At 46.2% G+C, this 27,653-nt stretch overlaps 1 protein-coding gene across 3 annotated transcripts in view; it reads left to right on the top strand.

Moving 5' to 3' along the window:
* Positions 1-27,653, top strand: part of NSUN7 (NOP2/Sun RNA methyltransferase family member 7) — a 1,257,082-nt gene that overhangs the window by 341,162 nt on the left and 888,267 nt on the right. The window lies entirely within an intron of this gene.

The following is a 27,653-nucleotide window of genomic DNA, read 5'->3' as shown; positions in this document are numbered from 1 at the left end:
TGTAAAGTTCAGAAGGTGCCCCAGGAGCAGTGGGCAGCAATCTTGTGGCTTTCCTTTGCAGACAAAGGTAGAGATAAGCTCCTCACTGTTAGAGAGGAGGACGCTGATGATTACTCCAGTCTGAAAAGTGCATTGATTGAAGGGTTTGGCCTAACCACTGAACAATATAGGTTAAAGATCAGAGATACCCAAAAGGCACACAATCAAGACTGGGTAGACTTTGTAGATTGTGCTACTAAGGCTCTGGAGGGTTGGTTACTTGGCAGCAAGGTGCATGACTTTCAAGGATTGTACAATTTAATTATGAGGGAGTGGATCCTTAATAATTGTCAAAATCAGCTGTTGCATCAGTACCTGGTGGACTCTGCTCTAACCTCTCCTCAAGAATTGGAAAAGAAGGCAGACAAATGGGTCAGAACCAGGGTGAGGCAGAAGGTTCAGAACCAAGGTGGTGACCAGAAGAAGCCAGATTCAAAGAACACTGACAAGGGTGGGGAGAAGGGTAAAGACCAGAAGTCTTCACAAGGGCCCCAAAAATCTTCTTCAGGGAGGAATCCCAATCGAATAAAGGAAAAGGCGAAAAGAAACCATGGTGCCAGATCAGTAAGCAAAAAACTCACTGGACTAGTGATTGCGCCAAGTCCAAAGACTCAACTCCAGCCATCATTGTCCCTAAGGCAACTGTACCCCCTAGTGCAGCTACAATTGGTGGTGGTAATACTCAAAATAAGGGTGTAGTAGGGTTAACCCTGGGTTCAGAGATGGACTCTGGCCTAGTCAGAGTTCCAACTCAGGCTGTCGTGATCTGTGATGGAGGCATGGACATGTCCTCCTTTGTGAGTCCCAGTAACTTGGGCAAATACAGACAGCAGCCTTTGATTAATGGAAAAGAGGCTTTGGCATTCAGGGACACAGGATTAAGTGTCACAATGGTGACAAATGATCTTGTGGATCCTGGGCAGATTATACTTGGTGAAATGTACAAAGTGACCAATGCTAGCAATGTCAGGACAGACCATTCCTTGGCAGTTGTTAATTTCTCCTGGAGAGGGGTAACTGGCCTTAAACAGGTTGTGGTAAGTGCAGACCTCCCTGTTGAATGCTTGCTTGGCAATGATCTGGAGACTTCAGCTTGGGCTGAAGTGGAGCTCAGGACACCTGCAGAAATGCTAGGGATCCCTGCACATGTATTTGCTGTGACTAGGTCACAGACCAAACTGTCTAACACTGGACAGGCCCTGGATTCTGGAAGAATGGACCAGGTGACTCCCAAGAGTAGGAGCAGTAGGGTTAAGGCAGTGCCTCCCCCCCCTGACTCAGAATACAGATCAGCCTCCTAAGGGAGATGATCTTGGACCTGAAGAAGGAACTGTCCCAGAGGAGCTTGAACCTGACCAGGTTGAGTTATTGGGGACAGGGGGCCCTTCCAGGGCAGATCTGAGTCAGAAGCAGAAAACCTGCCCCTCTCTTGAACCCCTCAGAAAGCAAGCTGCTGATGAGGCTGCTGGGAATGCTAGTGGCACCCATAAAATCTATTGGGATGATGGACTCCTTTATTCAGAGTGTAGAGACCCCAAGCTTGGTGCTTCCAGGAGGTTGGTAATACCTTTGAGGTTTAGGGGCTTCCTACTGACACTAGCCCTTGATATTCCCCTAGCAGGACACTTGGGCCAAAACAAGACTTGGGACAGAATTGTCCCTCATTTTCATTGGCCCCACATGTCTGAAGACACTAAGAAGTTTTGTTGCTCCTGTGTAACCTGTCAAGTCAGTGGGAAGGCAGGTGGAACCACAAAGGCCCCCCTGATACCACTACCTGTGGTGGGGGTTCCCTTTGAGAGGGTGTGGATTGATATTGTTGGTCCCATGGATCATCAAACAGCATCTGGGCACAGATTTATCCTGGTGGTGGTGGACCATGCCACTAGGTACCCAGAAGCCATTCCACTTAGGACCACTACAGCACCTGTGGTGGCAAGGGCCCTCTTGGGTGTATTCTCAAGAGTGGGTTTTCCTAAGGAGGTAGTATCTGACAGGGGTGCAAACTCCATGTTCAGTTACTTGACTGCAATGTGGAAGGAGTGTAGAGTGAATAATAAATTCACCACACCCTATCACCTGCAATGCAATGGTTTAGTTGAAAGATACAACTAAACCTTAAAGGGCATGATCAAAGGTCTCCCAGAAAAGCTTAGGCGCAGATGGGACATCCTTTTGCCCTGCCTTTTGTTTGCCTACAGGGAGGTGCCACAAAAGGGGGTTGGTTACAGCCCTTTTGAACTTTTGTTTGGCCATCCTGTTAGGGGTCCTTTGTGTCTGGTGAAAGAGTGATGGGAGTTACCGCTCAAACCCCCTAAATAGGACATAGTGGACTATGTACTTGGTCTCCGCTCCAGGATGGCTGAGTATATGAAAAAGGCAACTAAAAACCTTGAGGCTAGCCAGGAATTGCAAAATAGAATAGAAAAACATTTATAGAGCGCATGGCTACTCAGAAGCATCCCAGCGCTGGTAACTGATACAGGGGTGAGGAGCTGCAGAGGCTTCAGAAAACAGCATGGTCTTAAGCTGCTTTCGGAAAGCCAAATGATCAGGGATTTTGCGTAGATACAGAGGCAAGGAGTTCCACAGTTTGGAGGCATTATAGGAGAAAAGCCTACCGCCACTCCTAGATTCCTTGATCCTAGGGATCTTGGTCAAGTACAGATAATTGGAGCGGAGGTTCGGGTTAGCTTTGTATGGCTTAATCATGGTGCAAATGACAGGTGGGCCAAGTCCAAGTCTTGCCCTGTGCACTAAGCACAAGGCCTTGAATCTGACTCGTTCCTGAACCGGCAGCCAATGTAGGGAACGGAGGGCTGGTTTGGCTGAGAGTCTGTTAGTGGTTCCCATCAAGAGTCTCGCTGCGCTTTTTTGTACTGTTTGGAGCTTTGTGATGGTGGCATCGGGGGCACCCAGATATAGAGCGTTCCCGTAGTCCAGTCTCGAGAGTATTAGTGATTGCACTAATACTTTCCTGGCCTCAAAGGGAAGGCAGGGTAGGACCTTTTGGGCCATTCTAAGTAGGCCAAAGCAAAGAGCAGCTGTTTTCCTGGCTTGGGCCCTGAGGCTCAGATTCTGGTCCAGCCACATACCGCGGCTCTTGATTTCTTCTTTCGGAACTGATGGTGGGCCCATGTTAGGGGGCCACATCAAGCTGGGGTTAAAACTGAGAGTGTTGCCCAGAATCATAATCTCAGTTTTTCCTCCGTTAAGCTTGTGCTGGGAGGTGTCCATCCAGGATGAGATGTCATTTAAGCAGGAGTAGAGGGCATGTGTGGTTGGATCTGTTTGGTTGGGCCCAACCACCAATTGTGTGTCATTGGCGTGTGTGATGATCCGGATTCCATAGGGGCCGATTATGGCGGCTAGGGGGGACATGTAAACATTGAAGAGGGTCGGACTGAGAGATGAGCCCTGTGGCACACCACTCGGCAGACTGGTGGGAGCAGATACAGTGTTTTCCTCAAAGACCTGAAAGGTTCTCCCCTCCAAAAAGGAGGAAAGCCAGCGAAGCGCTGTGCCCTCCACTCCTATGTGCCTGAGTCGCCGGATCAGATTTGAGTGGTTTACCGTGTCAAATGCGGCGCTCAGGTCTAGGAGTAGGATGGCTGCTGAGCCTCCTGAGTCGAGGATTTTCCTGCTCTCCTCTACTACTGCAAGTAAAGCAGTTTCAGTGCTTTGGCGTGGGTGAAACCCGGTTTGGGAGGGGTGGAGCAGGTCGTGATTTTCCAGAAACTCCGAAAGGGAGCGGATAACGTGTTTCTCCGTTACCTTGCTCATGGTAGGTAAGAGGGATATAGGGCGGTAGTTTCCTAGATCGGCCGGGTCCAGGTTGGGCTTTTTAAGTAGCGCTTTAACTCTCGTCCCTTTCCATTCAGTGGGGACTATTCCAGAGGCCAGTGATGCGTTGATCAGATGTATTACTTTGGGGGCTATTAAAGGGGTGACCTGCTTCAGAATATTTAACGGTGCTGGGTCAGTGGGAGAACCGCTTTTCACTGTATCCCACAGGGAGATGAAAATTTCCTGGGACACAGGGGGAGAAGACATTGAGAATGTGTTCAGGAGAGTCTAAGGGGGCGTCCATCTGAGGGTGAGGGGTTTTATCATCTTCCACTATAGGTGGAAGGGATTCCAGGATATGTTGGACTTTGGTACTAAAAAACACAGCCAGTTTGTTACATCGTTTGCCAGAGGTGTCTGGGGCTGTGCTCGGGGTTGGAGCATTAAGTAGTTTTTTTTATAATGGTGAATATTTCCTTGGGAGAGTTGGAAACTTCTAGGATTCTGCTCTCAAAGTAGGAGGCTTGGGCTTTCCTTAATTCAGCTTTACAGGCGCGAATGGCTATCCTATGGTCTTGTTTATTTGCAGGGAGGAAATCTCGTCTCGATAGTCTTTCTTTTACTTTACATTGCTGTTTTAAGGAGCGCAGTTCTGGCGAGAACCATTTGGCGTTATGAGGTCCTGCCGTTTTTTTTAATCTTGGTTTTAGGGAGCACAGTATTAAGGGATTTTTCAATCCAGTCGAGGACCTCCTCATTAGCTTTGATCGGATAAGAATGGAGCCCAGGTTTGGTCTTTTCCAGCTCCAGTAACCATTTGGCTAGGAGCGAGCTTATTCCAGGGGCGACCAAAGGTCCATGAGGGTTGCGTCCTGGGACTGATGGTCTGTGGTGACCAAAGAAGGCTTATCAGAAAATGGTCTGTCCACGGTAGTCCACGGGTCAGCTCCCTTAAGCTCGGAAAGACTAGAGAATACCTGGTCCAGGAGGTGTCCTTTGACATGAGTTGTTTGGCTCACTTTTTGAGTTATTTGGAGTGAAGCGAGATCCCTGGTTAGACCGCACGCATTGAAAGCTTGCGGGTCATCAAAGTGGAGGTTGAAGTCACCAAGAATCGTAAAATTAACCGCCGTACTGGCTAAATTTATGGTTGTCTCAAGAAGGGATTTGTTAAATGTCCCTATTGGCCCTAGGCGGCGATAGACCAGGATACCTGTGAACGCGAGAAGCAGAGAAAATTCGATAGAAAATTGTGCATTCTCGCAATCTTCAAGAGGGTTGCCTAGGAGAGGGCAGGTAAGCTGTTCCTTAGGTACTATGGCCATCCCACCGCCTCTGCCTGTGGGGTGATCGCATCTTTGGAGCACAAAACCAGGGGGGGGGGGGGTCGTTGTCTGGTTCTGAACTGGTTGTGAGCCAGGTCTCTGTGAGGAACAGTACATCAGGGTTGTGGTCGCTAAGAAGCATCCAGATCTCTGCCGTATGTTTGGGTAGGGATCTGCAGTTAAGGTGTAGCATTCTGAATTTGTCCTTATGGGGGGTGTGATCTGGCCTGTGTGTGGTAAAAGCATGCGCACAAGTAGGGTAGTGAGAGGGGAGTTTGTCGGGTGAAAAACCTGGACACACCTGCTTCCTAGGGCACCGTCGAGTGTCCTAAGATGAGCGCTGGAATAGGAATGGTGGGCTGAGGTGAAAGGGGCAGGGGTCCTGGCCCCTGGGCCGGGCCGGGCGCGGACAGGCGCAGACGGGCTTGCCTTAGGCGCGCCAGCGACGCACCCGCTGCGCGCGTCCGCTGCACGGTCGCGTCACCATGTGAGCTAAATAAGCTTTGCGCTGCACCGGGTCCAGCAACTAGAACTCTAATAACGCTAATAACATTTTCTCAATCCAGTTCCTCAGTCAAGGGCTTCTTTCACATGACTCTTCCTTGAATCTTATAGCCGTTCAGCCACATTGTCAGCAGGTCACATCATGACTTCACGGCACATGCGTGGCTTGCCTCCATCTCACAGCCATCTTTCTTTCATTATGTGTAACAATAGGCCCAAACGTACTCTTACGCAGTGCCTGGTCTGCTGCTGACTTCTTCAGATACGACACACGACGTCGATTAGTCGGAGTGGAGTCGCCGTGATCACATGCAGCTGCAGTACAGGGCACAAGGTCACTGCCGGCACTGCAGAGTGCAGTAAATCAAATCATGTGTCTCATGTCTCAAAAGGCCTGGCATGACCAAAAGGATGTGCTGACTGTTTACCAGCCAGGGCAGAAAGTGTGGGTGTTGGAGCCTGTGGCCCCAGCAGCCCTCCAGGACAAATGGAGTGGCCTCCATACAATTGTTGAACAGAAAGGGGAGGTCATCTAATTGGTAGACCTTGGAACCCCTAGGAGTCCCCATGGGGTACTTCATGTCAACAGACTAAAACCATATGTTGACAGGGCGGACATGGGCTTGCTCATGGCTACTGATGAAGGACAGGAGGAAGAGGGTGACCCACTCCCTGACCTGCTCTCTCAGAACCCTGATGATGGATCAGTAGATGGTGTAGCCTTGGCAGGCAGCCTCACTGTCCAGCAGCAAACTGACTGCAGAAAACTTCTCAGCCAGTTTAGACATATGTTTTCTCTGACTCCAAGTCAGACCACCTGGTACACTCATGAAGTGGACACTGGGGACAGTCTGCCTGTGAAGAATACAATGTACAGGAAACATGATCATGTCAGGGACTGTATACGGACAGAAGCCCAAAAGATGTTGGATTTGGGAGTCATTGAACCCTCAGATAGACCTTGGGCTAGCCCAGTAGTCCTGGTGCCTAAACCTCACACCAAAGATGGAAAGAGAGAGATGAGGTTTTGTGTGGATTACAGGGGTCTCAATGCAGTCACTAGGACTGATGCCCATCCCATCCCCAGGGCAGATGAGCTAATAGATACTTTGGCCTCAGCCAAGTTTCTAAGCACATTTGACTTGACAGCTGGCTACTGGCAGATCAGATTAGCTGATGAGGCAAAGCCAAAGACAGCATTTTCTACCTCTGGTGGGCATTACCAATTTGTGGTGATGCCCTTTGGTTTGAAGAATGCACCTGCCGCTTTCCAAAGGATGGTGAATCGAGTCCTTACAGGCCTGAAAGACTATAGTGCAGCATATCTAGATGATATTGCTGTCTTTAGCTCCACCTGGGAGGATCACCTGGTCCACCTGAGGAATGTTTTGGAGGCCCTGCACAAAGCAGGCCTAACTATCAAGGCCACTTAGTGCCAGATAGGGCAGAGTCAGGTTGTGTACCTGGGCCGCCTTGTAGGTGGAGGCCAGGTTCAACCCTTGCAGAGCAAAATCCAGACCATAATGGACTGGGTTGCTCCCACCACCCAGACTCAGGTGAGAGCCTTCTTAGGCCTGACTGGGTGTTACAGAATATTTATAAAAGGTTATGAATCCATTGCGACTCCATTGAATGACCTTACTTCGAAGAAAATGCCCAAAAAGGTTCAGTGGACAGTTAGCTGTCAAAAGGCATTTGATGACCTGAAGCAGGCCATGTGCACTGCTCCCATTCTGCAAAGTCCTGATTACTCCAAAAAGTTCATTGTGCAAACAGATGCATCTGAGTTGGGGTTAGGGGCTGTACTGTCACAGTTGAATGATGAGGGACAGGATCAGCCAGTAGCTTTCATAAGCAGAAGGCTGACCCCCAGAGAGAAACATTGATCACCCATTGAGAGGGAGGCCTTTGCTGTGGTTTGGGCTCTGAAGAAGTTGAGGCCATACTTGTTTGGTACTCACTTCATTGTTCAGACAGACCATAAGCCCCTCTTATGGCTAAAACAGATGAAGGGTGAAAGCCCCAAACTGTTAAGGTGGTCCATTTCCCTACAGGGGATGGACTATGCAGTGGAACATAGACCTGGGAGTAACCATGCCAATGCAGATGGACTTTCCAGATATTTCCACTTAGAACATGAAGACTCAACTGGTCAAGGTTAGTTTAATGTCCCTGCGTTTGGGGGGGGGGGGTTGTGTTGGAGAGTAGGATCTGCTTATTATGGTTACCCCCACTTTTTGCTGCTGTAACACTGTTTTTCTACTTTAGTCTGGCTGGGGCCCTGCTATTCAGGACCCCAGCCTAGCTGCTTCCTCTCTAAATTTATTTCATGTACTTTAGGTACACCACAGATTGGATTCTGGGGTGCCCTTATAAGTCCCTAGTATATGGTATACTATGTACCCAGCGCATAGGTACCCGAGAGGCCTACCAGGGGCTGAAGCATTTATTATGCCACCCCTGGGAAGTCCTCCAAAATGACACCACAGGTCTGCTACTGCAGCCTGGGTAAGGTGGTGCATGCACCCCTCACAGAGATATAGGTTCACTATATCTCAACTATCACTGCACATAGAAACCTATCAGTCACTCCTATGGCAGGCCATATCAATCCTGAAGGCAGGGTGCTTGGTTTTGTGTGAGAGGGTGCCCATGCATAAGCGGAGCCCCTCTGCAGCCTTCGGAATCTCTCCTCCGGGGTTGTCTGTGATGCAGCCTGACCATATACTCTTAAGTGCATTATAACCCAACGGTAAATGCTAACTTTGGACTGGCTGAACGGAAACATGTCGTGTTTGGTGTGAAACCCCTTGGTATCATACCCCCACACCAGTAACTGGTGTGGGAGTATGATCCCACCCTTCTAGAGGGAGAGACATGACAGCACCGGTATACCTGGTAAAAACTTAAAAGAGCGCTGGCATCACAAAATGGATGCTGCTGCCACAGACCCGAGTCTGGCCTCCTGCTGCTTACAGAAACACCGGCAGGGGAGGCCTGGACAATAGGTTTCCTGTCACAGGGAGGTGTCACCACCTCCCAGTCAGGCTTTAGTGTATTGGGGCTGGGTGGGTGCTCTCTGAGAGTGCTTTGAAGTCCTGCACTGGGGGCACATTTGGTGGCCCTGTGCTTAGCCCAGCTCAAACCGGTTCAGGGGCTACCAGCCCCTGCTCTGGCGCGAAACTGGACAAAGGAAATGGGTGTCGCTACCCCTCTTTCCAAACCCTCCATAGGTGTGTCCCCTGAGTTAGTCCAACCCTTCCTTGGGTATAAAGAAGGAAGCTCTGTAACCAGAACTTTAGATATCCCTGCACGAAACTCTGAAACTGAATCCTGGAAACTTCGACGATCTGTTCAACGCCAGATGACTGAAGAATCTCCCTTGGAGTAAAGTAGTTACTCCCCTGCTTGGCAGGCACCAAAGACACATCTGTCCGGTCTGCATCTCCGAAGCTCCCACCGGACGCCGTAGACTTTGCAACACCAGAGGTGGATTTCCAGACTTCCCAGAGACCAAACCAAGTCCCCAGCAAAGCTGAGACCCGTAGCCCTCGTGGCTACCATGGAACCGGAACCCCTGGACACCGTGCACATTTGCAAGTGCATCAGCTTCTCGAAGACTCCTGAGGCTGTGCATTGGGTTACTTTTAGCCCAGACCCCGAGCAGGGAATCCACCAAAGATTGTTGGCCTAGTCACCCCAAGTGACCCGTCCGCTGCCATTTTGTGATGCCTCTCGAGGTCCCTTCGCAATCCCTAGTCCGTCGACTGGTGGGTACCTGTGAAGGTAACTTTGACTTTCCTTGGGCTTCCCTGGTTGCTCCAGACGTGCTCTCACTCCTCCTCGCTGGTGGAGTCCCCCAGACCTTGCTGGTCCGCACCAAAGCGTCTTTCTCCTTTCTGCATGGGTTGCTGTTGCCAAGGCTTGTTGTGTTCAATCCAGGCACCAACGCTGCAGCACTCGACATCCTTCGTGGGACAGCTCGAATCCAGCTCCTGGTCGTCCTCGATGCCTCCTGGTCCTCGTGGCTGAAGAGTCCAGCTTTACCTTCTTCACCTGAAACACCCGACATCGGTGTGCATTCGTCTATCGTTCCCCTGGTCATTGGAAAGTGACCCAGACTATGTCCCACATCTTCGATCCAGACTTGGATCTCTTTGGACACTTCGCATCTTCCCGGCAGCAGCACTTCTTTGCCAGCTTCCATTGAAAAGGACGGCGCGACCCGACATCATTTGACACCTTTGCACCCGGCTTCCCTGGGTGAGGTAACTCGAGTACTCCAGTGCTCCCGTGGGTGTTGACCCTAGAACTGTCTAAGTCCAAAAGGGTTTGGTCCTAGTCCATCTCTAAGTGTCCCTTATCTTTAAAAAATCTAACTGCGACTTTCCCCATAGAAGCTAACGGGAGCTCGTGGCTGTGTTCTTACACTGCACACTGCCCCCATGGGTCCCCTGTGTTACTACCTTGGGTGGTTCCTTGGGGTCCCAGCGATTCTACAGGCTCTAGGCCTTGTGTCTAGTTAAGCCGTGGTTCTTATACCACTATTTTAATATATGGTTTGGCTCGCCCCTTGGGCCTAACGTGTATTTGTGCTTCTTTACTGTAATATTTGAAGTGTAACTTATGTGTTTTGACCTCTAGCCTCATAAAGAGACTAGTAGGGTGGGTTTAGTAATAAATACATATATTTTATATATATACCTGGTGTGGTTTCCTTTCATTTAGCCATTCAAGAGATTATAGACTGGTAAAAGAAGCTGCTTTACATTTCTTCAAGACTTAGCCTGAAGGCTGCTCTCCATAGCTATCACTAAGATAGATTTCAATAAAGGTTGTCTTTAACCTGTCATCAATAAGGGGTTGTTTGGACTGGTGCAAGGTGCCCACTATAACTGGTAGACAGCATATACCAGGCCAACTTCTCACAGTGAGGAATTTGCCAAATTGTACTATAAAGAGGCTGCAAGTCCCCTCTCCAGACATTCCTGGTCTCTCTCTCGCCACATGGATAATAATTGTGTCTTTCTTCTTTTTTTTTTTTTTAAATCTTTTTTTTAAACTTTCGTCAGTTGCAGTATACAGTGCTCCATCCAGAGGAGCATTGGCAGTATACAGAAAACGTTACATTTCATATTTACTTTCCAATATTACAGCATTTATTTTGAATCTCACCCTAGTTAATTATTTGGTAGTCGGTACCCTCCTCATTTCACCTATTGCCGTTCTTTTATCCTCCTTCTCCCCCTGTACTTTAACGGTCTGTGTAATCTACCCAACTGATGCATATTTTTTCCCATTTTCATGGGCAGCCTCTACTCTCATAGAATACCTTTTCAGTTGCGCTGCACCAGTCAAGGTCAGACTTCCTTTGCCCCACCCTCGGGGAGAGGTTCGCCCCCCAGGCCCTGGCGATATTTCTCTTGGCTACCATTGACGCCACCATTAGTCATATTTTCTTATATTTTGGCCTTCTCTGCTCGCCCAACACACACAGGATGTGCCATCTGGCCTCCATGGGAATTTCTAGCCCTAATACTTCAGACATGATTTGTGTTACTTTTTCCCAGTATTTCTGTATAACTCGGAATCCCCAAATGATATGGAAAAAGATGCCCCTTTTTTTGCAGCCCCTTGTGTACAAGTCTGTAGGGGTACGTCCTAACTTATAGGTCAGTACTTCCGTAGAGTAAGATCTATGCAGGATCCTTAGCTGGACCAGTAGAAATATTGCTCTGACCAGTACCTTCCTTCGGTTTTGTATTGCTTCAGCCCAGTCATCATCGTCCAGTAATCCGATATCTGCTTCCTAGGCTTCACGCAGAGCCCTCAGCAGATCGGGCGAGTTGTTTATTATCTTCCTATACATTAAGGATGTGGCCTTTACATGGATCGGGTCCAGTAGAAGCCGATCCTCCAGGTGGTTATGTTCTGGAAACTGCTCCCCTTCTCTGATGTGCCATCGGAGTGCATGCCCTAGCAGCATGTATCTATATCTGTCTGTGTCCGCTAGCTGATATTCCTTCTGCAGGTCTTTGAATTAAATTATTGCCAAGCCTCTCCATTCCTCTCCTAGGTAAGCTATATCTAGCAGTTTCCATTTATTAAATCCCTGTAATTTACCTTCTTCGTGCATAATGTTGCTGTCCCATAGTGGGGTTATTTCTGTCAGTCTATTCTCCCACTCTAGGAATTTAGTGGCTCTCTTCCATGCACTCAACACTGCTTGTGTATGCGGGCCATTTGTGTTTCTATGGTTTCCAGGTATAGCGCACCTGGGTAACCCCTCTGCCCCATCACTAAGTGATCCACCCTGTATTTGATATTTATTAATTTATAAAGCCCCTGAATCACCCCCAAAAGGGTATCGCTGCGCTGTGGAAGAGCTGTGGCAGGCCGAGAAGGGAGACAGGATTAAAACAGTACAGTTTTGAGGAGTCTTCTAAATTGCAGGTGATCAGGGCATTGCCAAAGATGGATAGGGAGTTGGTTCCAATAGAAGGGTGCTAGGTGAAAGAAAGCTTTGCCACCCAGACACGATTTTTTGCATTGTGGTACTATAAGTAGAGACTTGGTTCCTGAGCATAGGGATCTGGTTGGCAGGTATTGGGTGCATTTTTCTGCAAGGTAACTAGGACCTGCCATTCAAGGTTTTATGCACAATGCAGCATATCTTAAATGGGTAAACAGTCATAATATCGAAAGAAAAATATCGACTGGACAGAATATCGAGTTTGCCAAAATATAGTGGTGAAGAATATCGAAAATCAGGTAAGAAATATCGATTTACATAATATAGAAGTAAGTAATATCGACAGTCATAATATAGTTGTTAAAAATATCGGATTTTTTTTATAGTGTTTTAAGTGTTAGTATATGTGTTAAAAGTATGTATTAATTTTGGAATGTATGTTTGAATATTTTGAAAGTAATGAATTTTATGGTATTTAATTTTTTTGTAATTTAATTCCGTAGCGGGTTGTGGGTTTATAGGGCATTAGGGTGAGAAGTAATTTAATTATAGTACATTAAATAATAATTTTTAGGAAATATTAATTATTTTTTATTTAATTTTGCGTTTTACTTCTGTAGCGGGTTGTGGCTTTATAGGGGAATAGGGTGGGAAGTAATTTAATTGTTATTAAGTAATTATTAATTGGTATTGAAAATTAATTGGTTGTTGATTAATTATTAATTGGTAAATGATTTGTATTAATTGGTAATTAATTTGTATTAATTGTTTAATTGATAATTATGTTAATTGTATTAATTTATTATTTGTAGCGGGTTGTGGGTTTATAGGGGAATATGGTGGGAAGTAATTTAATTGTAAATAATTAATTATTGAAATAATTTTTGTATATTGAAAATTAATTTATTATTAATTAATTATTGGTATTATTTGTATTTATAAACTTTTGGTATTGAAAATTAATTGGTTGTTAATTAATTATTAATAGTTAATTAATTAAAAAGAAAATGTATTGGTATTTATAATTAATTGATACTTTTTTTGGTTGGTATTAATAATTAATTTATTTTTAATAAAATATTAAATTATTATTTTCCCTACTATTGCACTCACTGGAGTGGGAATAATACGTTTTTACCCCTACGCTATCCAACGCTTTCCCTACTATTGCACTCACTGGAGTGGGAATAATAATTTTTACCCCTACGCTATCCAACGCTTTCCCTACTGTTGCACTCTTTGGAGTGGGAATAGTAATTTTTACCCCTATGCTATCCAACGCTTTCCCTACTGTTGCACTCACTGGAGTGGGAATAGTACATTTTACCCTCCCGCTATCCAACGCTTTCCCTACTGTTGCACTCTCTGGAGTGGGAATAGTAATTTTTACCCCTACGCTATCCAACACTTTCCCTACTGCTGCAGTCTCTGTAGTGGGAATGGTAATTTTTACCCCTACGCTATCCAACGCTTTCCCTACTGTTGTACTCTCTGGAGTGAGAATAATAATTTTTACCCCTACTCTATCCAATGCTTTCCCTACTGTTGCACTCACTGGAGTGGGAATAGTAAATTTTACCCTCCCGCTATCCAACGCTTTCCAGACTGTTGCACTCCCTGGAGTGGGAATAGTAAATTTTACCCTCCCGCTATCCAACGCTTTCCAGACTGTTGCACTCTCTGGAGTGGGAATAGTAAATTTGTACCCCTATGCTATCCAACACTTTCCCTACTGTTGCACTCACTGGAGTGGGAATAGTAAATTTTACCCTCCCGCTATCCAACGCTTTCCAGACTGTTGCACTCTCTGGAGTGGGAATAGTAATTTTTACCCCTTCGCTATCCAATGCTTTCCCTATTATTGCACCCTCTGGAGTGGGAATAGTAATTTTTACCCTCCCTCTATCCAACGCTTTCCCTACTGTTGCACTCTCTGGAGTGGGAATAGTCCTTTTTACCCTCCCGCTATCCAACGCTTTCCCTACTATTGCACTTACTGGAGTGGTAATAGTACATTTTACCCGCCCGCTATCCTACGCAAAAAATATTGAATATTTTTAATTAATATTACGTTAATATATATGTTTTTTTTTTTATTACTAGTATTAATTATTTATTACTTTTAAAGGTATTTAAGTATTTTTAAGTATGTTTTAGTTAATTATATGTATTATTTCATTAATTTTACATTACTTTTAAGACATTTAAAAAATTCGATATTTTGACCAACTATATTTTTTACAACGATGTTTTGGATTCTATATTTTTGTACTTACCTGTTTGTAGATAGGGATTCGATATTTTGGCATTCTATGTTTTTTCCTCGCTATTTTGGCAGGTCGATATTCTCCTTCTCGATATTTTGTCATTGATCCCTTAAATGTTATCTGTTTACGCACCGGAAGCCAGTGCAATTGTTGTTGGAGAAGGAGGGAGTCTGTTCTGGTGGGGGGCATTCGACACAAGGCGTGCCGGGGAATTATGGACTACTTGTAGTCTGCTCAGTAATGACTCATTGGCCGAGATCAGAAGGGCATTACAGTAGTCCAGGCAGCTCAGCACCAATGCCTGAATGAGTGTTTTCAGAGTGGTCAGAGGGAGGAAGGGAAATACCCTCCCTAGTAGGCTTAACACATGGAAGCAGGAGCCTGCGGTGGTTGCAGCGTGCTCCTTTATCGTCAGTTTCTGATCCAAGCGTATGCCAATGTTTTTTACCACATTCTTGGAAGCCGGGGTGGCACCCAACTCCTCTGGCCATCATCTTGGGGACCACAGCAAAGGGGCATCTCCAAACAGCATGATCTCGGTTTTGCCCGCGTTGAGCTGGAGGAAATTGTTCCTCATCCAGCTAGCAATTGCCGTCATGCTATCTGCGAAGGTAGACTGGGCATTGGGGGTGTGTTTGCTAAAGGAAAATAGAAGCTGGGTGTCATAAGCATACGAGATTGGTGAAAAACCCCATTTCCTAAGTAATCCTGCTAAGGGAGCAACATAAATGTTGAAGAAAGTGGGACTGAGACAGGAGCCCTGGGGTACTTCCTTAGCCAGTCCCATAATCTTTGAACAGAAGGGGCCTAAGTTGATCGTCTGAGTTCAGTGAGAGTGAAAACTTGGCATCCATTGAAAGGCTTGCCCCTGGATTCCAATACTTTGGGTCTCCTGAGCAGAATCTGATGAGAGACAGTGTCGAAGGCAGCCGACAAGTCAAGCAGTACAAGAAGTACTGCTAGTCCGTTGTCAAGGGGCTGCCTAATATTGTCAGTAACCGCAATCAAAGCTGACTTGGCGCTGTACCTGGGCCTAAATCCAGACTGAGATGGATCAAGTTCGACAGGATCAGACAGATGTTTGTTGATATGTTTTTCTAATACCTTGCGCAGGAGAGGTAACAGTGAAATTGGGCGATAGTTGGATAAATCCTCCATAGGGGACTTGGTGTCCTTCCGGATGGAAATTATTTGTGCCGCCTCCCATTCAATGGGAAGTTGTCCCTCTCTCATCGAAAGATTGAGGATAGAGCAAATTGGGGGGCGGGGATAGCTGTTTGGAGAGCAATGAGGTATTTTTAGCCAGAATAACATCCAAAGGGGAACCTGATTTGATTATGATCAATAATGACTCTACATCACAGCACTGAGAGGAGAGAGGTTTTCTAATGTTTGCACATTAAGTATGGCAGGAGGTTCGCAGGATACAGAATCATGCTGGTGGTTCTCGACTGAAGTGATTTTATCATAGATCAGCTCAATTTTCTGAGTGAGATGAGTTGCTATATTATCACAAAGTGCTTGGGAGGGAGCTGCCTTGTTGTTATATGCCTTTGGATTAGTGAAGGATTTAAGGATTTGATATAGAACTTTGGGGTTATTGCCTGCCTGATTGAGTTGTAGCGCAATATAGGCTCTGCGAGCGCTTTTTTTTATATTTTTGTGATATTGAGCCAGAGCTATCTTGTATCAGACTTTGTCCTGTGTATCATGGGAGTGGCGAAGCAAAACCAAAGGGGAGCTAAGTGGGCAGGGTATGCCCGGACGTGGGTCCCTTGCTCACTTTGCCTCTGGCTAAGTTGGCAGGTTATGCTCAGACGTGGGTCCCTTACTCACTTTGCCACTGGATTCAAGCTAGCCTGGCTAATGACAGCTGATTAGCCAGAAACCAGTCCCAAGATGCTTGTTTAAGGTCCAGGGAAGACATGGCCAGGCAGTTCGGGCTGGACTGTTCCCATGAGGCACAGGGTCAGACTGATTTGCATATGGCCATGTCTGAACTGGGGTGGCGGAGTGAGCTAAAGAATGATGATGGATTAAACCCAGATCAGTTGACTGGGGGTGAGTGCTTGCAATGTTCAACACTCCGTCCATCATCCCCTTTGGTTTTGCTTTGTTTGCCCTAAGTTGGCACGGTATGCCCAGACATGGGTCCCTTGCTCACTTTGCCACTGGATTCAAGCTAGCCTGGCTGATGACGGCTGATTAGCCAGAAACTGGTCCCCGTATGCTTGCTTCCGGTCCAGGGAAGACATGACTTGCTAGTTCGGGCTGGACTGTTTCCATGAGGCACAGGGTCAGACTGATTTGCATATGGCCATGTCTGAACTGGGGTGGCGGAGTGAGCTAAAAAATGATGATGGATTAAACTCAGTTCTGTTGACTGGGGGTGAGTGCTTGCAATGTTCAACACTCCGTCCATCATCCCCTTTGGTTTTGCTTTATCATGGAGTGGCGCCATCACCATTCTAGATTTTTACAGACTTTTTTCGGTCCATAGGTTTGGGGGAACCACGCTGTCTGGGGGCGCTTAGCCAAGCTAGGACACTGTTTCAAATTAGCTAGGTGATCAATGGCAGTTTTAACTATGGAATAATAGCGAGCCAGTAATTCTACCATATTCTTTGATTCTAGATTCCAAATTTGTGGGATTATATCCTGGAAGTGGTCATGGGTGATTTTATGCCACTGTCTACGAGAGCTAAGGGGGGTCATGGGGGGAGCGTTGTTTATCCTAGGACCCTTGATTAGAAAATCTATTAATGAGTGGTCAGTCCATGTGAGTGAGCAGGAAGCTTTGAATAAAATGTTAGGAGAGGTGGTAAAATATCCAACGTATGTCCAGCAGAGTGTGTGGGGCCGTCGTTGATCTTACCTAGGTCTAGAGTGGCTACGTCAGCCAGGAGTGCGAAGGCATCCTGATTTGCAGTGTTCTCACTATGTACGTTAAAGTCTCCCAAGAGCATGAAACATTTTGTAGAGATGACATGGGAGGCAATACATTCCATTAGTTGAAGCGAGAGCTCTGAACGGGGGCCTGGGTGCCGATATATGAGGGCACCTATCCAGCTATGTTGGGGAAGCAATTCTAAAGACTAATATTTCGATTTTCTCATTGCAGCGTTGCTCAAGTATGGAAACTTTAATAGAATCTTTATGAATGATTGCCCACCGCCTTCAGTTTTCTATCCAGCCTTTGAATGCAGTAGCCCTCAGGGAGTGCCACTGCTATGGCGGGGTGGAGCTGGGTTTTAGCCAGGTTTCAGTCAGAAATCCAATATAGGGGTTCTTAGAGGTAAGTAGATCCCAGATTTGGACTGCGTGCTTAGGCAGGGATCTGAAATTGCTTAGAAAGCCGTTCCAACTTTGAGCAGATTTTCCCATATGGTTTACTAAAGGAACCTGGTAATGGGTATCTACATAGAGGCACTATTGACTCTTCCTTGGATTCGATGCCATAAGGTCTGAGGGCTTCTGTACCAGCTTCAGGTTCTGAAACTGGCAGAATTTGCAAGTGAAGGGCCTCTCCATAACTGGGAGAGCCCTATGTGTTTCTTATTTGTGATAAGTGCCTTTATCTGAACTGCCTCGTCTAATATCGAGGAGTTCCTGGTTAGAGTACGCCATGTCATCTCTGTCCACAAAGATCCACTCATTGATTGTTACCAACTGCGACGCCAAATAGTATTTTTTAATATCTGGAATGGCAAGGCCTCCATCGTAGGTACCTCTCTGGAGTTTGGTTTGTGCTGTGCTTGCGCCACCCCATCACATAGGGGCTTCCTCAATTCACTATCTACTTCTCCAAAGAACTTGCCTGGTATGTATTGTGTGTGGGGTATTTTGTAGGACATATAGCGTGCGCGGCAGTGTCATTCTGAAGAGCGCCGCTCTCCCCATCAAGGGGATCGGTAATGTCCTCCAATGCGCCACATCTCTTTTCAGGCGTTTCAGTTGGGGCATTAGGTTTTCTTCTAGGAATTCTGAATCTGTTTTTGCGATAGTGATGCCCAAATACTTGAATTAATCTTTAGTTTTGAGTTTGAGCTCCCTAGTCAGCGAGGGTAATGGTCCATCTGGAAGCACAAACAGGAGAGACTTTTCCCAATTAATGTGGTACCCTGAGCAGCCACCAAATAATCAGAATATTTGTAACTGCCTGCCTATTGTAAAGCGGGGTCTTGTGGCATACAGAAGGACATCGTCTGCAAATAAAGATATACGTTCCTCCCAATTCCAGTCCCTCATGAACCCCGCTACCAATGGGTCTCCTCTTACCCAAGCCGCAAGCAGCTCCAGTGGCAACGCAAATAGGGGGACAGTGGGCACCCCTGCCTCGTCCCTCTTTGCAGGGCAAGGGAGCGGGAAACAAAGCTATACACACGCACCCTAGCCAATGAATTCGTATAGAGCAACTTAACCCATGATCGATATCGGGGACCAAATCCGAATCTCTCCAGAAGTGCAAACAGATAGTGCCATTCGATACTGTCAAATGCCATACGTGCATCCAGTGAGAGCAGCACCGCTTCCTTTTTCGGATGGGACTTAATCAAGTGCATTACCCCGTACAGGCGCCTAAGATTTAGCCTAGTACTCCGATGCAGCATAAATCCCGACTGATCTGGATGTGCCAGAGTCGAGACAACTCCCTCAAAGGCAATTCATCAGAACCTTGGCCAAGGTTTTAACCTCCGTGTTTAGCAGGGATATAGGCCTGTAGGAACTGCATCCTTCCGGAGGTTTGCCCATCTTGGGGATCACTACTATAGTAGCCGTTCGCTGGTCTATTGGTAGGTATCCCCTTTCTCTTGCTTCTTCGAACATTTTCAGCATATGCAGAACCACCACACCCGCTGCACTTTCATACAATTCATACAATTCAGCTGGTAGGCCATTGAGCCCCAAAGCTTTCCCCTCCCGCACATCCCGTATAGCCCTTGTAATCTCTTCAACTGTGATGTCTCTTTCCATGTCCTCTCTGTCCCCCTCTATCAGTGTTGGGAGCCACACGTCTACCAGTAATTCTCAACAGTCCTCTCCGGTTCTAGAGGGTTTGGAGGTGTATATTCCCGCATAATAATCTGCAAAGGCCTTCGCTGTTCCTTCCACGGTTCTCTGTACTACCCCCTGGAGTCTCGTATTTCTTCTCCACAGTTTCTCTCCCTGTCCCTCTTTTCCAGCCATGTGATCATTTTGTTGGCTTTATCTCCTAGGTTGTATAGCCTCCTTTGTGTTGCTAACGCCAAGGACCATGCAGCGTTATCTGCTAAGGCTCTCATTTCTTGCTGCTTGAGACTAATACGATGCATGAGTGGTGGATAAGATTCTTCCCCTGCTAATACTTTTGCTTCCAGCCTAACTATATTTTCCTCTAGAGTGTCCCACATCTTCTTTTCTTTCTTGCACCCCCCAATTAGTGCTTGTACATATCTACGTATCACCGTTTTGAATGCGTCCCATACGGTACATGCCAAGTCCACTGACCCTTAATTTTCCAGAAAGTAAAGTTGCGCCTTCTCTCTAATTTGGTCTACCAGGTCTTTATTCTTGAAGACCCAGGTGTCTATTCTAGGTGGTAATACTATCGTTCTCAATGGGTCCTGAAGAACCACCTCCACTGGTGAGTGATCTGATATATCGCATGCTTTGATTTTCGTGTTTCAGAACAATCCAACACTCCCCTTGTGTGTCAAAATATGGTCTAGGCAGGAGTAGCTGCCATGTATCGCTGAGTAATAAGTATATCGTCTTTCCTGGGGTTTATGTAAACGCCACAGGTCTGTCAGACCCATGGCTTCCACAAACACCTGCAGTGTCTCCATCCCTCTCCCCCTATTTGCTTTTGATTCCCTGTCTCTCTCTGGCTCCATGGTTGCATTCATGTCCCCTCCTAATATTAGGTTCCCCCGTGTTAGGTTGACAAGTAGGGCACCCAATGCTGACAGTTCGCCTGCTTGTAAATAGAGGCCATGTTCAGGACCCGCCCATCCCATGTCCCAGTAAGCGCCACGTATCTCCCGAACGGGTCATGCCAGATTTTCTTTACTGCCAAAGGGATGGCGGTCCTAAGTAATATCCCCACCCTTCTCGACCCTGTCGTGCAACCTGCATGTTCTATAAGTTTGTATCCATATCTATCCAATGCTTTATACTGGTTGCCATTCAGGTGTGTTTCTTGAAGTAACATTGTGTATATGCAAGTATTGTAGGACTATTGTGTGCTTAATTCGGTTACCGAGTCAATGAGTTTCTTTTTAGCCAGTTGCCTATCATATTTACCACATCATGATCTGGACACTGCGATTGTTCTGCAATTTGACATTTCTTCAACTAACTATAACGGGAATAATACTACATTCCCCAACTTTGTAAACCGCCCACCCCCCTCCCTGGTACCCTGCTAGGTGGGCTTAACAAACTACCCACCTCTCCAACTTTCAGAGCGCCTGTTGTCCCTTTAACTTTGGTAACTAGAACGGGGTAGGCAGGTGCCTATTAATGTAGAGCACCATCCTCGTTCACCTGTACACCCCCAAATCTATTGATCTCATTCCTGATCCTGCTGACAACATTTAGGTCTGTTGAGTATTTTCTCTCCCCTTAAGCACAATTCACCCCCCAGTCACTTGTCCCACCCGCTGTTCATAAAGGATATATAGTGGCAGCTATTCCCAAGCACTCCGACAGTCTCTTGTTTACAGGTGTTAGTCCTATTTATGTACAGTTCCTTTGTGTTCCAGTCTCTCTTGTCAATTATGTCTCAGGTGGCAGTATGAGTCCTTGCTTCCGTGGGTCCCTCTTGCTGATCCTTCTGCATTCCATGTCTTCTGTCTCGTTGGGAGTTGTGTCTCACTGTACGCCAGCTCTCTAGCCACTCCCATGCTTCTTCCGATGTATTGAAATTCCAGGGCTTCCTCCTTTGCTATGACTCTCAGCTTTGCTGGAAACAACATCATGTATTTGATATCTTTGCTTCGCAGTTTCCTCTTGATTGCCTCGAAAGGTCGTCTCTGCTTTTGGACCTGTAGCGTAAAGTCCGGAAAGAACTGAATTACTGTATTCTTGTAGTGGAGGTCTCTGTGTGTGCGTGCCACTTGCAGTATAGCATCCCTATCCCGCAAGTTTAGGATCCGTGCTTCAGTCGTTCTGGGTGGTGCTCCCGGCTTTGGCTTGGCCTATGCGTGCGTTCTATAGTAAAGTAGTTGGAGAGTCTTTTTGGCTTTAGGTGGTTAAGTATCAATACTCAGCCCTTCCACTCCTTCCGGGACCCCCACTACTCTGATAATATTTCTGCGTGCCATCCTTTCTTGATTCTCCAGCTTTGCCGCCATAGCCTCTTGTTGCTTTGTGAGATTCAGCACTTGCTCCTCTAGGCGCTTTGTGCTGGTCTGCAAATGTACCACTTCCGTCTCTGCTGTGGCCGTTCCTTATGCCCCTATGCTATTCTGTCCTAAGACCCAAAGGTGCCTTCACTGCCTCAGTCGACAGCCCCGGACTTTCCTGTAGTAACTGAGTGGTAAGGGCAAAATCCAACTATTGGTTCACTGTCTCTGTGTTCCTTCTCGGGGTCTGTTGCTGCCGCACAACTCTGGCGAGGCGTTACGACGATAATCTGCAAGTGCCACTCTGGTGTTCACCTGCAGACCAGTCTACTTTCTCTAGCCCACAGCCTTGTCTCTATATTGAGAGGCTAACTTCCTTGGACTGTGCCCATGATGTGGTTCTCCCAGGGCCTTGTTGCTGCGGCGAGCAGTCTCCCCCTCTGTATTGGGGGTCTTACCTCCCCTCGATTGTGTCTGTGGCCAAATATTCCTTGCGGTGCTCACCTGGCCCCGGTTTCAAGACAAGCGGGCACAGAATATGTTCGGTGTTATGAGTAGGGATATTATAGGCTGCCGTTCTTCTCCTCGTGGTCTTTATGGGCCTTGCCCTATGCACGGTGTTTTCTAGCCCCTCTGCTAGTGTTTCCAGGCAGGCTGCAAATCTGTTTTCCTGAATTGGGGGATTTGCTGCCCCTGGGCTGTGCGTGTCTTGGCTTCCTTCACCGCACTCGCCGGGACCAGATTCCAGGTCGAACAGGTCTGGGCTGCGGTCAGTATTGCAGTCGGTGGATTTTTAGGTTCCCCCTTCCTTATGTTCTTTTCCACCTGCGTCTGTCTCTGCCCATTTCAGCCTCTCCGCAAGCGTCTTGTTTTTTATAAATAGGGAGGGCGTAGGCCGCGGATCAGCACTTTGCTCTTCGGCCTCTGCAAATATACCTTTTCGCCATTCCTTCAGCCTCCCCCCCCCCATCCAGTGCCTCTCTCCCTGGGTATTAGGGCAGCCCTTCTCGCACTCTAAGTGTACTCTGCCTTGAGAGGTCCATCGCCAGGCCTTGTGCATTCCTCTGTTGCTGCAGACTCCCATCACCCACCCTCTGTGGCTCACCGCAGAGGGCCTCGCCCCCTTCAGGTTGTTGCTAGGGGGAAAACGCAGGGGAAGGTCCACAGCCGGCGGTCTACGATATGCTTACCCCCACCTTTCGGGGAAGAGCATCCGTCACTGCCCACTCCAGTTGTCGTTACTGTTCTCCACCGAGACTGCTGTAATGGGTGGTACTGCCTCTCCCTCGCTGTTTCTCCGTGCCGGCATCTCGTTGCTGTTCCACGTCTATTTCACGGCTTGTTGTTAGCCCATGAATCTTCTTTGTGTATCGCCGATATTTAGGTGTCAGCAGGAACGGAGATTAGTGAGGATGGTGGGATATTCCGGAAAACGAGGCCCGGAGCTCCGCTTGTAAGCTGCCGTCTTGGCCGGCTCCAAAGTCACGCCCGTGTGTCTTTCTTTTTAACATGTATAACAGACCCAGAGTGTGAACAAGGAGTCTCCATTCTAAGCCCTCTTAGATACCTTCCTACGCACCCTACATTCTGATGCATTTTTTATAGTGGCAGGTGATTTTAATGTGACATAGAAACACCTTGGTGCCTATGACATATCTTTAACGGACTAGGGAGATGCTCTATAGCAGATCCAAAATTAAGCATCTCCTCAGTCAAAAGAAGCTCCACCATGACACTCCAGCTGTTGGGTATTACGCTAGGAATAGGGCTGAGAGTCTGCAATGGGAGATTCCAATCTGATCAGGATGGTGCCGCGACCTTTAATCTAATTGTTCAAGTAGAATAGACTATTTGCTGTAATCCTTTAACTCCTGGTCATTCTTATCCGATGTGGTAGTCAAAGAAAAAGGGGACAGTGACCACAATGTTCAGATTCTGCACCTAAGTGGACTGGCGGGCCCTGAAAAGATGGTAATTAAATTTAGCCAATTGGATAATATAGTCGTCTCTAATAATAAAAACGTCCTAAAATGGGTTTTTGTGGAAGCGTGTCAGAGTCTCCTGAAGCAGATATATGCCAGGGTCGGTGATGTTATGGAAATTATCAATTCAAGTAACGAAAGAAGAACCAGGCCTAAATCTAATAATTAAAATTCATGAGGGCCTGTTCGCTGTGTTGAGAGACCTGCTCGCCAAGGAGCTGAGGAGTGTGGGAGGGAACGCCCCAAATCACATCCATGGTACAATGTCCAGTGCAGGTCTGCTAAATCTCAACTATTAGTCCTGATAAAAGGTAGAGACCAGAACAATATCCCTGAGGCCACTTGAAATATAAAGGCGTGCTCACACAAGCTAAAGCAGAGTGGGAGTTGGAGGTTTGGGCAGATTTGACCCACACCGCCAAATCAAGGGACTCCATTGCATTTTGGCACGTAATAGCACATGGCAGTTGTGTCTCAACTTCCTCAGTAGCATATCATGTTCATCCACATAATTAGGCTGATCAATTTGGGAAGCTTTATTCTGCATGTTAAGAAGGGGGAGGTGACTCTGATTACATCAGTCTGGAATGTACTATTTAAGTGATATTGCCCCCCCCCCCCCCCCTTGCGATATCTATTATAGATTCCCGTAGGGTCATAGACTTAATTCTCTGGAACCAGATTGCATTCTGGCTGATCTTTATGCTGCTGTGCCTGAAATTTAGAGAGCCTACATAAATGTTCTGACGAAGGCCATACTATAAGGCGGCCCCATACCTAAATCCTGGCGCAAGGCTGAGATAGTGCCAATATACAAGAAAGGGTGGTGGGATGAGCCAGGGAACTACATGCCCATTAGCAATTTGGATGGACTCCAGAAGATCTTTTGCCAGTAAGTGATAGGGAAACTGATAGAGTGGGTCCAATCAAATGACATGTTCATTGATCTCCAGGCGGAACCAGCACAGCCACGGCCAGTCCATTAGGGTGGGGGGCCACGCACCTCCACCTTTTGCCCGTCAGGAACAGTGTCTGTCAGGCTCAGGAACAGTGTCTGTCAGCCTGAACAACGGTCAGCCTGACAGACACTGTTCATTTTCAGGTCAGGCAGCCAGGAGCCAGACATGGGCTAAATGTTCAGGCTCCTGGCTGCCTGAGCTGAAGTTTGCAGGGCAGAGGAAGTCACAGCTCCTGTGGGCGTGACGTCCTCCCCTCAGCAAAGGTCTCTGAGGCCCTACCCACAGAGATGAGTGATAGCGTCACTGATTGGCTCGCACCTGGGCACTTCAGTTTAAAGCCCGGAAGCGCCCAGGGTCGAGTGTCAATCAGCGACACTTCATCAGAGATTGAGGTGGGGTCAGCAGTCTTACTGACCCCATCCACACTGTGATAACATTTGGGTTGATGCCTTCCCTCATTGGCTGACCTAATTTGTTATTGGACAGTACTTATGTCTGCAACTCGCTCTTGCATTACTTTTAAAATAACTTTTAGTAGATGTATTATTGTCTTATAGTTTTATTCTTTTTAATCTGACAACATTGAGTTTATTGAATTCCTGGATTTGATGTATGTGTTTTATGTATTTGTAATCTGATTTCGACTAGTTTAAAATTACTATTATCAACTTTCCACCTGTTTGTGGAGATCTCCTCCGCCGGCACAGAGATCTCACTATAGGAAAGGGAAATGTAATTACATTTATTCTTAGTTCACCAACTAAAACTGGCGTATTTCAGTGTTTTTTTCTTTTTTTTTACCACCTAACTATATTGTCACATCTGTTGTTTTTTTCAGTGTATGATTTATATATATATGCAAAATTAACAGGCTAAGTCTTGTTCGGAGGCTCAATGGAGGGCTGAGAATTGGTCCCCGAAAATACCATGAGCACCTAGCCCACTGGAGGGATATAAATGTGCAAGATTGGACTGCAGGTCCCAGCAGGCATTGTGAAAAAGGAATAACTAATTGGTACACCAGAAACCATTGACATTCAAATAGCGTGCAGGAGACAGTGCGGTATGCACGTAAATTACTGGACTGCTCATGTTGGCCTCTGAGGAAGGGGAGAGGATTCCCTGAAACGCGTCAGGCCAGGGGGCACTATCACGGGACGAGAAGCAGTCTGTTGCTTGAATAAAGTGTTGTCACTTACATGTCTTTGGAGTGTGGCCACATCTCTGAGGGAACATGTGAAAGTATATAACTTATTTATTTTATATATATTTTAAAACTGACAGTCATTGCAGAGCTCTCAATTTATGAGCTTTTTTTGTGAGAGCTGAACTCAAGCAAGCTTTAACAAATGGAGGGGTTAATTGTTTTGATTTTAAAAGGTGCATCACATGTGAATACCTTTTACGAACATCATCAGTAACAGGTTTGCTGAAAGAAGAACCTATGGCATAAGACAACTTCTTTCATGTCTATAAACATGCATCATTTATGTGAGTCAGTGCCAAACCCAAAGCTGCACAGAACAATACGTATGCCAAACAGTGTATGACCTCTTGATTCAGGAATCACAAATAAGCAATAATTATTAAGAAACTTGACCAGCCTGTAGCCAGTCATTTGAACCTTGTGGACCATTTGCTATCAGATTTAAAGATTTTCCCTGTGAAACATGTCTTAAAAAAAGAACTACTGGATTCCAATGAAATCCTCTGGAAGTATAGATTGAAATCATTACATCCAAATGGAGTAAACATCAGTGACAATACCACATGATTACTGGATATCATAGGAGATCTCAGGTCTGCAATGATTCCACATTCCAAATGGAATTTTCACTCATGATGCTTTTTGAAAAGCCAGCAGTGTTAGATTTGCAGTCACTGAGCAAAGGATTTTGTACTATCTGAGGAAGGCATAAGCTGAAACATTGTAGTGAAAACATATTTTTGTTATTTTTTAAGTCCATCTGTTTGAGTCACTTCTATCTTCAATATTTCATTTCTTTCTGACGCTTTGCCTCCCATTGCCAACAGGCACCGTCTTCAAAACCAGCGGCCTCATTTATAAAGCCATCACGACCAGCACCCCGCTTAGCTGGCAGACCAGCTCACCATCTCTGGTGGTTTTCGGCACACCCGCAATGAGGAACCCAACAGACTGCAGATTGAGAAGTGTATACAAGAAAAAAGGCAGCAGGCTTTTTCCATCTATGCACCCTATGTCTATATAATTTCCTATGCGGTGTTAGTGCTATACCCTACCTCCGTTGTTTCTATATGAGTGTGCCGCACTACCAGTGGTTGGCCATGTGTGGTACTCGGCTTACTCCAAGAGTGGGCTGGAGTATATTTAAGCCTATTTTGTCAAACTTATCGCTCTAGTAGAATAAAAATTGTATTTTGTGAATAGCAGTTGTGTTACTCTTATGTAGAAGTATGTGCTTTGTTTAGCCATAAAGCTGTGTTTAAAATCACCTAAACTCTTCTCATTTTGTAGTAGTCATGTTCCATAGTTCCCACCACTCGCCTGCTTGTCCCTCCCACATTCACTACTAAATCCTATACTTGGGAGTGCTGAAATTGCTGTACAGAAAAGATAGGATAGGTGTAGGTGAAGATCTAGGTTGTAAGTTTGTGAATTGCATTTTGTAGTATGTGATGCAATGCAACTGGTGTACTACTTTACGTATCCAAAATGCCTTTTAAAAATCTGGTCCAGAAAGTCAGTGGATTAAGAGTAATAGATCAACAGGTAATCACATATTTATTTTAACAGTGGAAGCAGAAAATTATTTTTGAAATATTACATTTTACAATCTAAGTACAAAATTGCCAGTATATTTTAAAACTGGTACATCGAATGGGGTTTAATTATTTGCTTTTGTTTTCAATTAGCATTTGCATTGCACACAATCGGTCACTGTTATAACATGGATCTAGTTCAATACAATATACAATATTAATATTTTATTTTTATTGCAAACAATAAAAGTC

This window comes from Triturus cristatus, chromosome 2_2 (assembly GCF_964204655.1).
Source record: "Triturus cristatus chromosome 2_2, aTriCri1.1, whole genome shotgun sequence".
In the NCBI taxonomy this organism is placed as follows: domain Eukaryota; kingdom Metazoa; phylum Chordata; class Amphibia; order Caudata; family Salamandridae; genus Triturus; species Triturus cristatus.
This window is presented reverse-complemented; position numbering and strand designations above follow the sequence as displayed.